We start from the raw sequence: 12,165 nt of genomic DNA on the forward strand, positions 1-12,165 counted from the left end.
TGTTCCAGCTTTGGTCATTGGGAGTTCTTTCAGTTAGCTCCTGTGACACACTCCTACCAAAGTGGTTTTTCTTTCTGGCACTACAAAGTGCTTCAGGCTCATCTTGTATATTTCCTACCCCAGTCCTGGAATCAGCCATTTCTTCAAGGAGCTCCTGTTCTTTTTAATGGAGATTGGTATTAGAAAGTAGGACCTGGATGCTTGGTGTGCTCATTGCCTCTAGAGTTTTTGCTATTAGTATTTTAAAGCAAAAGCAAACCCCTGGCATCATGTCTAATCGCTAAAAAATACCTGTATGTGAAAAATAAGGGTATTTTCTTTTTTTAAAAGGTTTTATTTATTTGACAGAAAGGGAGAGAGAGAGCACAAGCAGGGGGAACAGCAGGCAGAGGGAGAGGGAGAAGCAGGCTTCCCACTGAGCAGGGAGCCCGATGTGGGGTTTGATCCCAGAACCCCTGGATCATGACCTGAGCCAGAGGCAGACACTTAATGGACTGAGCCACCCAGGTGTCCCCTCCTCCTCTTTTCTGTGTCTTCTCTCTGTCTGTCACATCTCCCTCGGCCTCATGAAGAACACAGGTTATGGGATTTAGGGCCCACTCAGAAAATCCAGGAAAATTCCTTAATCCTCTCAGAATCCTTTGCCATATAATATTTACAAGCTCCTGGAATTAGAGTGTGGATATATCTTTTGGGGGGGCACCATTCAGTCAACTGCATAACAAAATTGATAATGGTTTCTTAACATCGGTCTTTGTTCTTAATGTCCCCATATTCAAGTTTCTCCATTGTCTCAAAAATATCTTTTACAGTTGGTTTCTTTGAATCAGAATCCAAACAAGGTCCACTCACTACATTTGATAGTCTCTTAAGTCTCTTACAATCTAGAACACCTCACTTTTTTTTTTTAAACTCCGAAATTGTTGAAGAAATGAGGTCATTCATCTGTACATTGGCCCACATTCTGGATTCGTCAGATTGCTTTCTTGCCATGTCATTATTTCTCTTTATTTCCTATAACCTGGAAGTTGGAGCCAAAAGCTTGATTATATTCAGATTCAACTATTTTTGACAAAAATAAACTACTTCCTAAATATTGTGTAGTTTAAATTGCATCACATCAGGAAACATAATTTATAGCTGTCCTGCATTTCATGATCTAAGATTGGTTAAAATCTAGAGGTGATCCTTCCAGTGTAAAATTCCCCCAATCAATCCTCTAGTGGTTTTAGCATCTGTCAATACTGTGGCTGAAATCAATTATTTATTAAGCTTCCTTGCTCTGGTCCAGATTGTTATTAGGTTAGTTTAACCTTTTATTTTGCTCTTTATTTCTGTAGCCTACTGTTTAGAAAAGACCTTTTCACCCTCCAGGTCTTTTTCTTTTTTTCTTTTTTAAAGATTTTATTTTTATTTATTTGAGAGAGAGAGAAAGAGAGAGCACTCACAAACGATCAGGGGAAGGGCAGAGAGAGAAGGAGAAGCAGACTCCTCCGCTGAGCAGGGAGCCTGATGTGGGTGGGGCTCCATCTCAGGACCCCAAAATCATGACCCCAGCCAAGGCAGATGCTTAACTGACTGAGCCACCCAGATGCCCCTCTCCTTTGATTTTCAAATCCATTAGGTCTAGGAACATCTGGGACTAAGAACATCTGGGGCATCTTCGTTTTCTAGAGAGATGATGAATTGAGTCGCTGTTTCCTTAAGTTCTTACCTGAAGCCCATAAAGCAGGTGGTCGTAATAGTACTCTACTGAGTAGATTGGAGTTAGGGGAAAGTGGGTTGGAGGGAAACAGTGGATATGGCGAGGTCTCCTTTCATGTGGTCAAATTTGAAAGACTTCTGCTGAAAAGGACTACTAAGAAACTTTTTTAATAAAGCCTGAACTCTTTTGATTTTATTTTATTTATTTATTTTTTTAAGATTTTATTTATTTATTTGACAGAGATAGAGACAGCCAGCGAGAGAGGGAACACAAGCAAGGGGAGTGGGAGAGGAAGAAGCAGGCTCATAGCAGAGGAGCCCGATGTGGGGCTCGATCCCACAACGCCAGGATCACGCCCTGAGCCGAAGGCAGACGCCCAACCGCTGTGCCACCCAGGCGCCCCTAATTTTAGAGGAGCGAATTAAGGCATGGCCAAAGAAATAGTCCATTCAGGTGAGGTGGTATCAAGGTCCAGAGAAGGAGAGAATCCTGGAAACCCCTAACGTAGTCTTTTTTGGTGGTGGTGGTGGTGTGTGTGTGTTGTGCGTGTGGTGTGCGTGTGGTTTGCGTGTGTGTGTGTGTGTGTGTGTGTGTGGTTGGTGTGTGTGAGAATCTCAGGACTATATCTCCCAGAATTCCGCTCTCTGGGTCTCACGCGCCCTGAAGCGACTGCGCATGCGCGAGGCTGGAGCCGGCCTGCCTTCCCAGTCCCCACAACCCCCGAGATTCCGCGCGCCTGCCTCCCGCCCGCCCGCCGCGATCGCCCCTTCCAGGCCCTCGGTCTGTCCGCTGGGGGCGCGCGCAGTGCCTGGCAGGCGGCTTCGGCGCCGGCGGCTGGGAGCGCGGGTCGCGTGGCGGTGCGTGGTTGCTAGGGGCGTCTAAGGCCGCCCGCTCGCCCAGCAGGCCGAGGGAGGAAGCAACGCGGAGCCGGCGCCGAGCCGGGGCGAAGCTGGGTCCGCTAGGTGAGTGTGACGGTGAAGCCGGGGGAACGACCCTCCGCCCGCCGACTCTCCCGCCCCTCCTTCTGCCCGGGTCCTTTCGCGCGGGTCCGCAGCCCTCCGGCGGGTCCCGCCCCAGCCCCGCTTCCTGCCCGCCACCTCTCCATCTCCGGGGAGGCGAGGGGGCTGCGGCCTTCCACCCGGTCAGGTCTGTGCGCGTCCTCGGGACCCTTCTCCCCCTCCGCCACGCCCCGTGAACTTAGCGCTGCCTCCGGGTGCCCGAACCCTGCAGCATCCCCTCACCCTGGGCCTCCGTGCCGCTTTCCCGCCGCGCTGCGGTTTAAATTCTCCTCGCCCAAGCTCCTCTCAATTCGTAGCTGAATTGAACATGAAAATCCACTTTTTTCTTTCCCCATCTTCGGTAGCTATAGAGAAATACTTTCCTAAACTGTAGAGGTTTCAAACAGAATTTGAGATCTTGTAAATTTAACTCTCTTCATTTATTCATCCCTTTATGTAATCATTCACCCAACAGTTTTTTGTTTTTGTTTTTTACAAACATCAACAAATATTTAGTGAGCCAGAGCACTGTGGAAGGCGCTGGGGTGATAACAGTGGTGAACAAGGCAGGCATGTCTTCACTGAGCTTCTAGTCTAGGGGAGATTTTAATCAAGTAAACAAGCATTTGCCATACTGTGTGGTGTGTGCTCTGATAGAACATTAGAAAGATAGTTAACCCAGACTTGCTTGGAAAAGTATATTATCCCCATTCCCTGGTCTTCACATTCTCATTCTGAATCTAGGATATGTTTTAATCCTTCTTTATGGAGTCATCCTTGCTCCCTCACGTACTCCAGATGACATCTTTCTCAACTTCATCACCTGTTGATTTAGCCAATCAGAAAGTAGTTGGGGGACCTTTTGGGACAGTGTTCTGTCCATCCTTCATTTCTTGAAGTAAATACTGAGACACTGTATGAGACCCACACCCTCAACCCTGAGAAAGTTACCAGCTGCTTATTGGTTGGGCTGAATGGAACCTTGAAAAATTATCAAGTGTCTTCTGGGAATAAAGAAGTTGAGAGCACATTCCCGATACAAAGTAGCTTCACAAAATAATACAGCAAGGCCTAAAAAGAGAATTGGAAACAGTTTGACAGGCCTGATCTGGGTTTGAAGGTAGCCATCCAATGACAAATAGGAAGAGAAGGGGCGCCTGGGTAGCTCAGTCGGTTAAGCGTCTGCGGTGTCTGCCTTCTGCTCGGGTCATGATCCCAGAGCCCTGAGATCAAGTCCTGCATCGGGCTCCCTGCTCAGTGGGGAGTCTGCTTCTCTGTCTTCGTCTGCCCCTCCCCCTGCTTGTGCATGCTCCCTCAAATAAATAAATAAATCTTTTTTAAAAAATAGGAAGAGGAAAATTAATAGGGATTAGATCACAAAGGGCCATAGATGTTTTGTTAAAGAGAACAGTATCCTTAAGTTTTTCAAGCGGGGTGATTAGGGCCCAGGACTTCCAAGGAATACACCTGCACATATAGCTTTAGAAGAATCAGTTTCCAGATCCTCAGCTTCCAAATGAACTCTTCTGAAACTGACCTTACAAGAAAAGGTGGGGGCGGCGGGATGTTATATCCCTCATACTTCCCAAATTATAATGTTTTGTCCCAAGGGTAAAAATGTCAGGTGTGGGGCACCTGGGTGGCTCAGTCGGTTAAGCATCTGCCTTCAGCTCAGGTCATGATTCCAGGTCTGGCTCCCTGCTCAGTGGGGAGCCTGCTTCTCCCTCTCCCTCTGCCTGCTTCTCCCCCTGCTTGTGTGCACTCTCTCTCTCTCTTTGTCAAATAAATAAAATCTTAAAAAAAAAAAAAAAAGGTTGCCAAGTGGAGTATTAGGAAATACTGATTTCAGGAAGGCCTCCTTTGATGATTAAATTACTTTGAAAACTCAGGAGGCTTCCTATCTTCTCCTAATACACATTGCTGTTAGGGTGAGGCTTGATTCTTCTTGTGATATTATGAATTCAGATGAACTCAACAGTTAAATGTGGCTAGAATGCTTTTTGGGACCTTGGGTTTTTCAAGCTATAGGATAACACTTGCATAAAAACTTATTAAAGAGATTTCTTAATTTAGGTGTGTGTTTTTCAGTAAAATAGCTAAAAATTACTTTATCAAATCATGAAATGCTTTTTTTCTTTTCTTTTTTTTAAAAATATTTTATTTATTTATTTATTTGACAGAGAGAGAGAGGGAGACAGCCAGAGGGAGATCTGGAAGTACAACTAGCCAGTGGGAGAGGGAACACAAGCAGGGGGAGTGGGAGAGGAAGAAGCAGGCTCCCAGCGGAGGAGCCTGATGCAGGGCTCGATCCCAGAACGCTGGGATCACACCCTGAGCCAAAGGCAGATGCTTAATGACTGAGCCACCCAGGCGCCCCCAAATCATGAAATGCTTATTTGAATTACAGTTAATCTTTAACTTAGTTCTTTTTATAAAATCTTTTTATAAAATCTTTTAATAAAATCTTTTTATAAAATCTTTACAGTTAATCCTTAACTTAGTCCTTTTATAAAATACCTCCTTTTAACAAAGGAATAGATGTGTTTAAACTTGTGATGAAAAATCTTAGAATTAAACTTTAATCTGCAAGGAATACATGATTTAGATTCTTTTGGGGATACAGGAGTAAAACCATTTGAAGGGTGTGTTGCAGGAAAACCATGGAAATATAACTAGCAGGAAGATAACAGTAGATTTGTATTTGAGGCTACTGTAGCATCAGTGTGTGGTTTGAATAGTAATGAATCATGGAACTTTACATCAAAAACCAGAGATGTACTATATGGTGACTAACATAACATAGTAAAAAATTATTATAAAACAATTTTTGAAAGCCCCCCCAAGAAAATGAGTAGGGAGGATTTTAGACTGGAGGTAGGGAGCCAGTGAGAAAACTCGAGACCGGGCTAGAGATGGTGAGGGCTGTATGTTGCCTGCAGTGGGAATGGAGAGGGTTTAGAGAGATGTTAAAGGTGATAGAGTGGACAAGGCCTGGTGGCAAAATAGATACACAGTGGGACAAGGAGCAGTCCGGAATGATCCTAAGTTCCAACTTTAGTGACCAGGTGGGTGATGGTGCAGGAGAAACTATTAGGAGAAAGGGCAGCTTTGAGGAGAAGGATAAAGGGGTTCACTCTGGACATGCAGAGTTGAGGTCCCCATAGCACATCCAGGTAGAGAGGGCCAGGAGGTCATTCTGTAAGTCTGGAGCTCATGACAGAGGTCTGGGTGATGATAAAAAGTCGAGAAGGAAGGAAGTGGTTGCTGTCATGGGATGGAAGAGATTGCTCTGGGAGAGTTTATTGAGCACTGACTATGTGCCAGGCAGAGTGAGAAGACTGAACTCTTAGGAACACCAACATTGAGAGAGTGGGCAGAGGAAAAGGGGTGAAAGAAGGAGACAGAGAATTTACAACCAAATACAAAAATGAATGTGTAAATGAAAAGTTGCTTGCTAAACAGCTGTATCTCGGTGAAGCCTTAACTTCACGATCTGATATTCATAATCTGGAGTTGAGTTTAACTTCACCACTAGATTCCTTTGTGACCTTGAATGGTCTGATTATAGGCTCCCTGGATTCTAGCACAGGATCAGATGCTTTGATGTGTCAGTGAAATTGCAGAGAAAAATTCTCTTATGTGCCCTGAACTTCTTACACTCTCTTCTGGCAGAACTGGGAAACCAGACTGGGCATTTGGGAAGAAATATGGAGAGTTCTAATTTCTCTTAGGCCCTGAAATACAGAGAAATTTGTCCTTAAGAGTCCTCATGGATATTCTGGACAGGCAATAGCATTTTAGACCAGAGGTGCTCAGACTTCTGCTTTTAGGACTCCTTTATGCACTTCAAAACCTCTTTGGGATCTTCAGTATATTTTTTAATGTAGGATATATAGTCTTGATATTTACCATATTAGAAATTGAAATATTTATTCATTTAGAAGTAATAAATCCAAGTTAAAATAGGTAGAATTTTTATTTTTATTTCTTTTTTTTTTTTTTTTAAGATTTTATTTATTTATTCGACAGAGATAGAGACAGCCAGCAAGAGAGGGAACACAAGCAGGGGGAGTGGGAGAGGAAGAAGCAGGCTCCTAGCAGAAGAGCCTGACGTGGGGCTCGATCCCATAACACCGGGATCACGCCCTGAGCCGAAGGCAGACGCTTAACCGCTGTGCCACCCAGGCGCCCCTATTTTTATTTCTTTAAATATTTATTTATTTATTTATTTGCGTGAGAGCTCGCAAGCGGGGGGTAGGAGCAGAGGGAGAGGGACAAGCAGACTCCATGTTGAGTGTGGAGCCTAACATGGGGCGCGATCTCATGACCCAGAGATCGTGACCTGAGCCGAAATCATGAGTCAGACACCAGTCCCACTGAGCCACCCAGGCACCCCCCCATAAGCAGAATTTTTAAATGAAAAATGATATTGTTTCAAAAAGATTAGTGAGAAGAGTAGCATTGTTTTTGCAAATCTCTTTAATGTCTGGCTTAATAGAAGATAGGTGGATTTTCATATCTCTTTCTTTGTTCAGTCAGTTGTGATGTGTTGTTTTGGTTGAATTATTAGGAAAATCCAGCCTCACAGACATTTAGTTGGACAGGAAGGAATATTTTTAATAGCCTTTTCAGGTAATTGTGGGTATTCTTTGGTATTACACGAAAGTTAGCAAGGGATGGTTTTATGAAGGTTATTGCAATGTGGAATCTGAAATGAACTTTTCATACTTTGTTACATTAAAATCCATTGGTCTCTCATTTTGACTGGGTCTTTTTTTCTTTTTCTCCCTGTTTGCTTTTGATGGGGCCTTTTACCCAGACATGATTCCATAACATTGTGATAGGTATCTGGAAAACACTGTTTTCATTGCGTTTCAGCTCTTCCGAATGTTGCCACATTTTATTAACAGTATCCCCCCAAAATCATTCATGTTATCACTGCACTTTCATCAGAAAAATGCTTAACTTTTGGGAAGGTGTCAAGCTTATGGTGGCAGAGACAGTTTTGCCTGAATTCTGATTTTTCTCTTGGAAGCTGAAATTTTATCATTGGCAACAAATACTGTCAGTTTTTCTTGAATTGACAGACTCACTTTGTTTTATTTTCTAGAAAATGTTTGCCAAATGCCAAAGTCTGAATAACCCATCACTTTCATGTCATTTATTCTTTCAAGCGAACGTGGTGTTCCACAGAAACATTTTGCAATTGAAACACACAGAGCTTTCCTTAGAGACGGCCATCAACTTCTGTATACCACAGAAGCGTTTTGCACGTGCTCCTTGTTTTGTCACATAGAGCATTAAAAAGATGCACTCCAGAATTGAGATTTAAGGTAATTTTTACTGTGTCACCAAGGACATTCTTGGGTAAGGCTGGCATTCTTTCACTGTGCGGTGAGGAAGCCTGTGGTGGTCAAGGATCTGACTCGGTGTGACATTGTCTCAGTTCTTGCTCAGGTACCAACAGGCTGACCCACCATTGCTTTTCTACTACCATGGAAAGACCAGCACAATTTAAAAAGCAAATCGCATCTTAGTTTTGTTAGGAAAATCGTTTCCCCAGCACAACCTAAAGGCTATACCTTGAAGACACTGTCTACCCTCAGGAGGAGGAGGGAGGTTCCTTGAAGGTGATAAAAGCCAAGGTTCTAGGAGAGCTAGTCACTAATTACGTTAAGCCTTCAACAGTTTTCACCTTTCAGTAATTTGTAGATTGGCCCCGCTCAACTCTAGGTGCTGTACGCTGTATTTTTCTCTCAGCTTTACCATCTCCTTTTGCATTGCCGAACAGTGTTCTACAAAAGCTTAACTTGTGGTACTGACCCTCCCTTCTCATAGGGCTGGGGTATTGAGCTTCCTTTCCCAGAAGGCCTTCAAGAAGCTCATTGCCCCTCCAGCTTTTTTGGGGGAGACATAGCTAGATGAGGATGATTCCCACCATCCTCCCCATTCTCTTTGGTTCCAGGTAAGTCAGTTCCGTCTTCTACAATAACTACTGAGCAATTAAAGCAATCTCATTAGAGATCTTTCAGAGTGTAGACTCCGAACCATTTCTGATGTCCTGAGTTCCCCTGGTGACGGAGGGAAGCACCTCGGTGGAGGAGGGAAAGGAAACTGCGAGTCCCAAGAGACAGACAGACAGACACACACACACACACACACACACACACACTCACATACATTCCTGTAATACAGGAGAGTGATTTAATCAGTGAATAATGAATAATTGCTTTCTGTAGAAATAGATACTTGTCCAAGTTGGTCTGGACCTGGCCTCTAGAGACTTGGTGGTTTGAAACAACAGCCGTAGATTTTTCTAGCATAGGCTGCTCTTTATTCACTCTCTACTAAGGAGGAAACTGGAGGCAAAATTACATCTCAAAGAGTGGAAGGCAAAAGGAGGTAGGCAGTTTCTGAGTGCTGTATAAAGATGACAAAGCAGGTTGGTGCAGGTTGGTGTGAGTCCTGAGGCTCCCTGCAGAAGCTGCAGCCAGGGACGGCGGTAAGGATTCCACCGCAGAAGCCCTGCACTTGGTCAGGTGGGTACTCGGAGGGGTAGAGATTGGGCTGAGCCAGGCAGGTAAATACAAAGAAGGGGATGTGTGAGGCCATTTTATCTTTAGAATGCTCTGTGGTTCTTTATCCTCCTTTCTTATCCTCTAGGCAGTTTTTTTGGTTTTATTTTTAACAACTTCGTGGAGGTAAAACTGATCTGGAACATACCTATCACCCCAAGTCAGTTGTTTTTGAAACTTTGTTCTAGGGACCGAGTGCCCCATAAAGTTGTTTGGCAAGGAGACCTGGGCGGCATTGCTGAGGAGGAGACCAAACTAGGGCAGTGATCTTCCCCCTTCTTCCAGTTTAGCTTTGCACCTGTCTGTTACAGGTAAACAGGGATTCCCTATGAAAATCATCATGGAACTTATGAGGCATATCCATGTGAAAAGAGAACAGTGGTGAGAGTAGCCTTTGTAAAGTATCAAGTTAGAGGGATAGATTATGCAAGAGATATTCATGGAGAGGGTGGGGCTTGAGCTGTGTCCGGAAAAGGTAAATAAAATACAAGGATTCAGAAGAAAGAGGCTTAGTGGAGTAAAGGCTGGTGGACAGGTTTGAAAGGTTTATTCCAGTTTAGTGTTAAGACCAGCACAGTTCATAGGGCACAGTTCAAGGCGTAAGGAGATGGAAATAAGCCTTCCAACCCAAACTAAGAAATCTGGATATTATTTGCTGACTCATGTGAGAATCATCTGGAATGTTTATTAAAAATGCAGATTCCCGGCCCCACCCCAGACCCACTGAATCCACTTTGAAGATGGGACTTGGGAATCTGCATCTCATGTTTGTTCTGTTTTGGTTTTTATTTTTTTATTTCGGGTAGGCTCCATGCCCAACAGGGGGCTTGAACTCATGACCCTGAGATGAAGAGTTGCACAGTCTCCTGAATGAGCCAGCCAGGCACCCTGCACCCCATGTTATTCTGATGCAGGTGATTGGTCGGCTGCTGTGATATTTAGTGAGGACTCCTAGGAAATTTTTGAAAGGGGAGTAACCCGATCAAGTAAGACCAAGCAAAGTTAATCTGGAGGCTGCCTGCAAGGGTGGGCTTCGGAAGGGTGGACCCTGGAAAGAGACCTCAGTCTAGATGTTATTGCAATGATCCAGCTCTGCAGAGGGGGTGGGGGAATAAATGGAGGAAGCATCCTAGGAAGAAAGAATCTCTCTTAGGTTTGGTAACTGGTTTGGCTTTGGAGAATAAGGGAAGGGAAGAAGTCAGAAGTGGCTTAGGTGTTCCTCTTAGGTGACTGAGAGAAAGAAGGTTCCACTGAAAGAAATTGAAGGTCAAGAGCGCCGAGCTGGTGTGACAAGCTTGAAGTGGTTGGGTATGCACGTGGGAAAGGTGGAATAGACGGTTGGTGATGAGGACATGAAGCTTGAGAGAGGGCAGGTCTGAAGAGTGGCGCTTCTGCAGATAATGGTTGAAATAGTGAGAGCAGATTGGTCGGACGTGGGAGGCAGGATAGAACAGGAGCCATGGAGGACTTTGGAGGGGGCCTCCTGGGGAAGAAAAGGCACCCCTGACGGAGGTGGGTGTGGCTGTGGCCGAGTTCCTGCACTGAGTAAAGAAGTAGCGACAAGGAGATGGTGGTAGAATCATCACCTGTTTAATCTGAAAAGGGCCCACTGTGGCTCTGCTGGGTTTAGCTGTTGTAGATGCATTTGTGTATTCAGCAAATATTTAATGAGCCCTGATTACAGTCCTAGGGCTGGGCACAGACTGTGTAAACAAGGTCCCAATTCTCAAAAAGCTTTCATTCTGGAAGAGAAGATAGACACCTAACAAAGGAATGCATAAATAATTGAAGTTCTTATTTTAAAAATAACGAACAGGGTTTTTGACTCGGTGATTCATGTGTATAGCCAGAAATTAAAATGATAGAAAAGGTATGCACAGTTAGGTCTCATACCCCATTAGTCACCTTTATAAAAAAAATCCGTTCCTATGTGTTCTTCCACTGTTTCTTTAGGCAGTTATAAGGAAATACATACAATAATTTCAGCTAGTGGAAGAATGAAACAGATTAGAATCAGGTAATGTGATAGGGAATGATCAGGGGTGGTGCAGTATTAGTGTAGACAGGCTCTTTGGGGTGGGGATGTTTGCTGAATGCTGAGAGAGGGAACTGAGCTGGCAGTTCAGAGATCTGAGTGTTTCAGAGGGAACAGTGGAGCCCCTGGGAACACAGGTGGGAACACGCCTGCTGAGCAGGAAGAGTGACTTGCATGAGGTCAGAGAGATAAGTCAGATCACGTAGGCCTTGGAGCCACCAGATAGCTTTAAGCTACATTTTAAAAAGAGCGCCTGACCACAGTCTGGAGAATTGATTATAAAGAAGGCCTAAGAGTTAGAAGCGGGGGTGAGGGGGTGTGGGGGGTGACCAGCAGGTGAGAGGGGATAGTGGTGCGGACTAGGGGAATAATGGTGGAAACAGAGAAGAATAGATGGCTCCAGGGATGTGTATTTGGTTTTTTTGGTTTTTTTTTTTTTAAAGATTTTATCTATCAATCAATCAATCAATCAATCAATCGGAGACAGCCAGCAAGAGAGGGAACACAAATTTATTTATTTGACAGAGAGAGACAGCCAGCGAGAGAGGGAACACAAGCAGGGGAAGTGGGAGAGGAAGAAGCAGGCTCCTAGGGGGGAGGAGCCTGATGTGGGGCTCGATCCCAGAATGCTAGGATCACGCCCTGGATGGAAGGCAGATGCTTAACGACTGAGCCCCCCCAGACGCCCCCAGGGATGTGTATTTGAACTGGAAAGACTTGATGGATTAAGTGAGTAACAGTGAAGATCTGAGGTCAGGGTGAAATCATGACCCAGGGCATGTTGGGAGTTTTGGTGTTGCAGGAACACCTGCCCCAGGGACTTAGCCCCTTCAGCCTGCATTCTTTTTTTTT

General features: G+C 44.6%; 1 protein-coding gene across 2 annotated transcripts in view; it reads left to right on the forward strand.

Moving 5' to 3' along the window:
* Positions 1 to 2,405: 2,405 nt before the first annotated feature.
* Positions 2,406 to 12,165, forward strand: part of TTLL4 (tubulin tyrosine ligase like 4) — a 37,263-nt gene continuing 27,503 nt past the window's right edge. For both annotated transcript variants that reach the window (XM_045777545.2, XM_045777544.2), the window contains exon 1: positions 2,406 to 2,667. The gene's annotated coding sequence lies outside the window, so the exon portion shown is untranslated. The remainder of the gene's footprint in view (positions 2,668 to 12,165) is intronic.

Source organism: Ursus americanus, chromosome 1 (assembly GCF_024610735.1).
Source record: "Ursus americanus isolate L20-20 chromosome 1, mUrsAme1.1.p, whole genome shotgun sequence".
NCBI classification, from domain to species: domain Eukaryota; kingdom Metazoa; phylum Chordata; class Mammalia; order Carnivora; family Ursidae; genus Ursus; species Ursus americanus.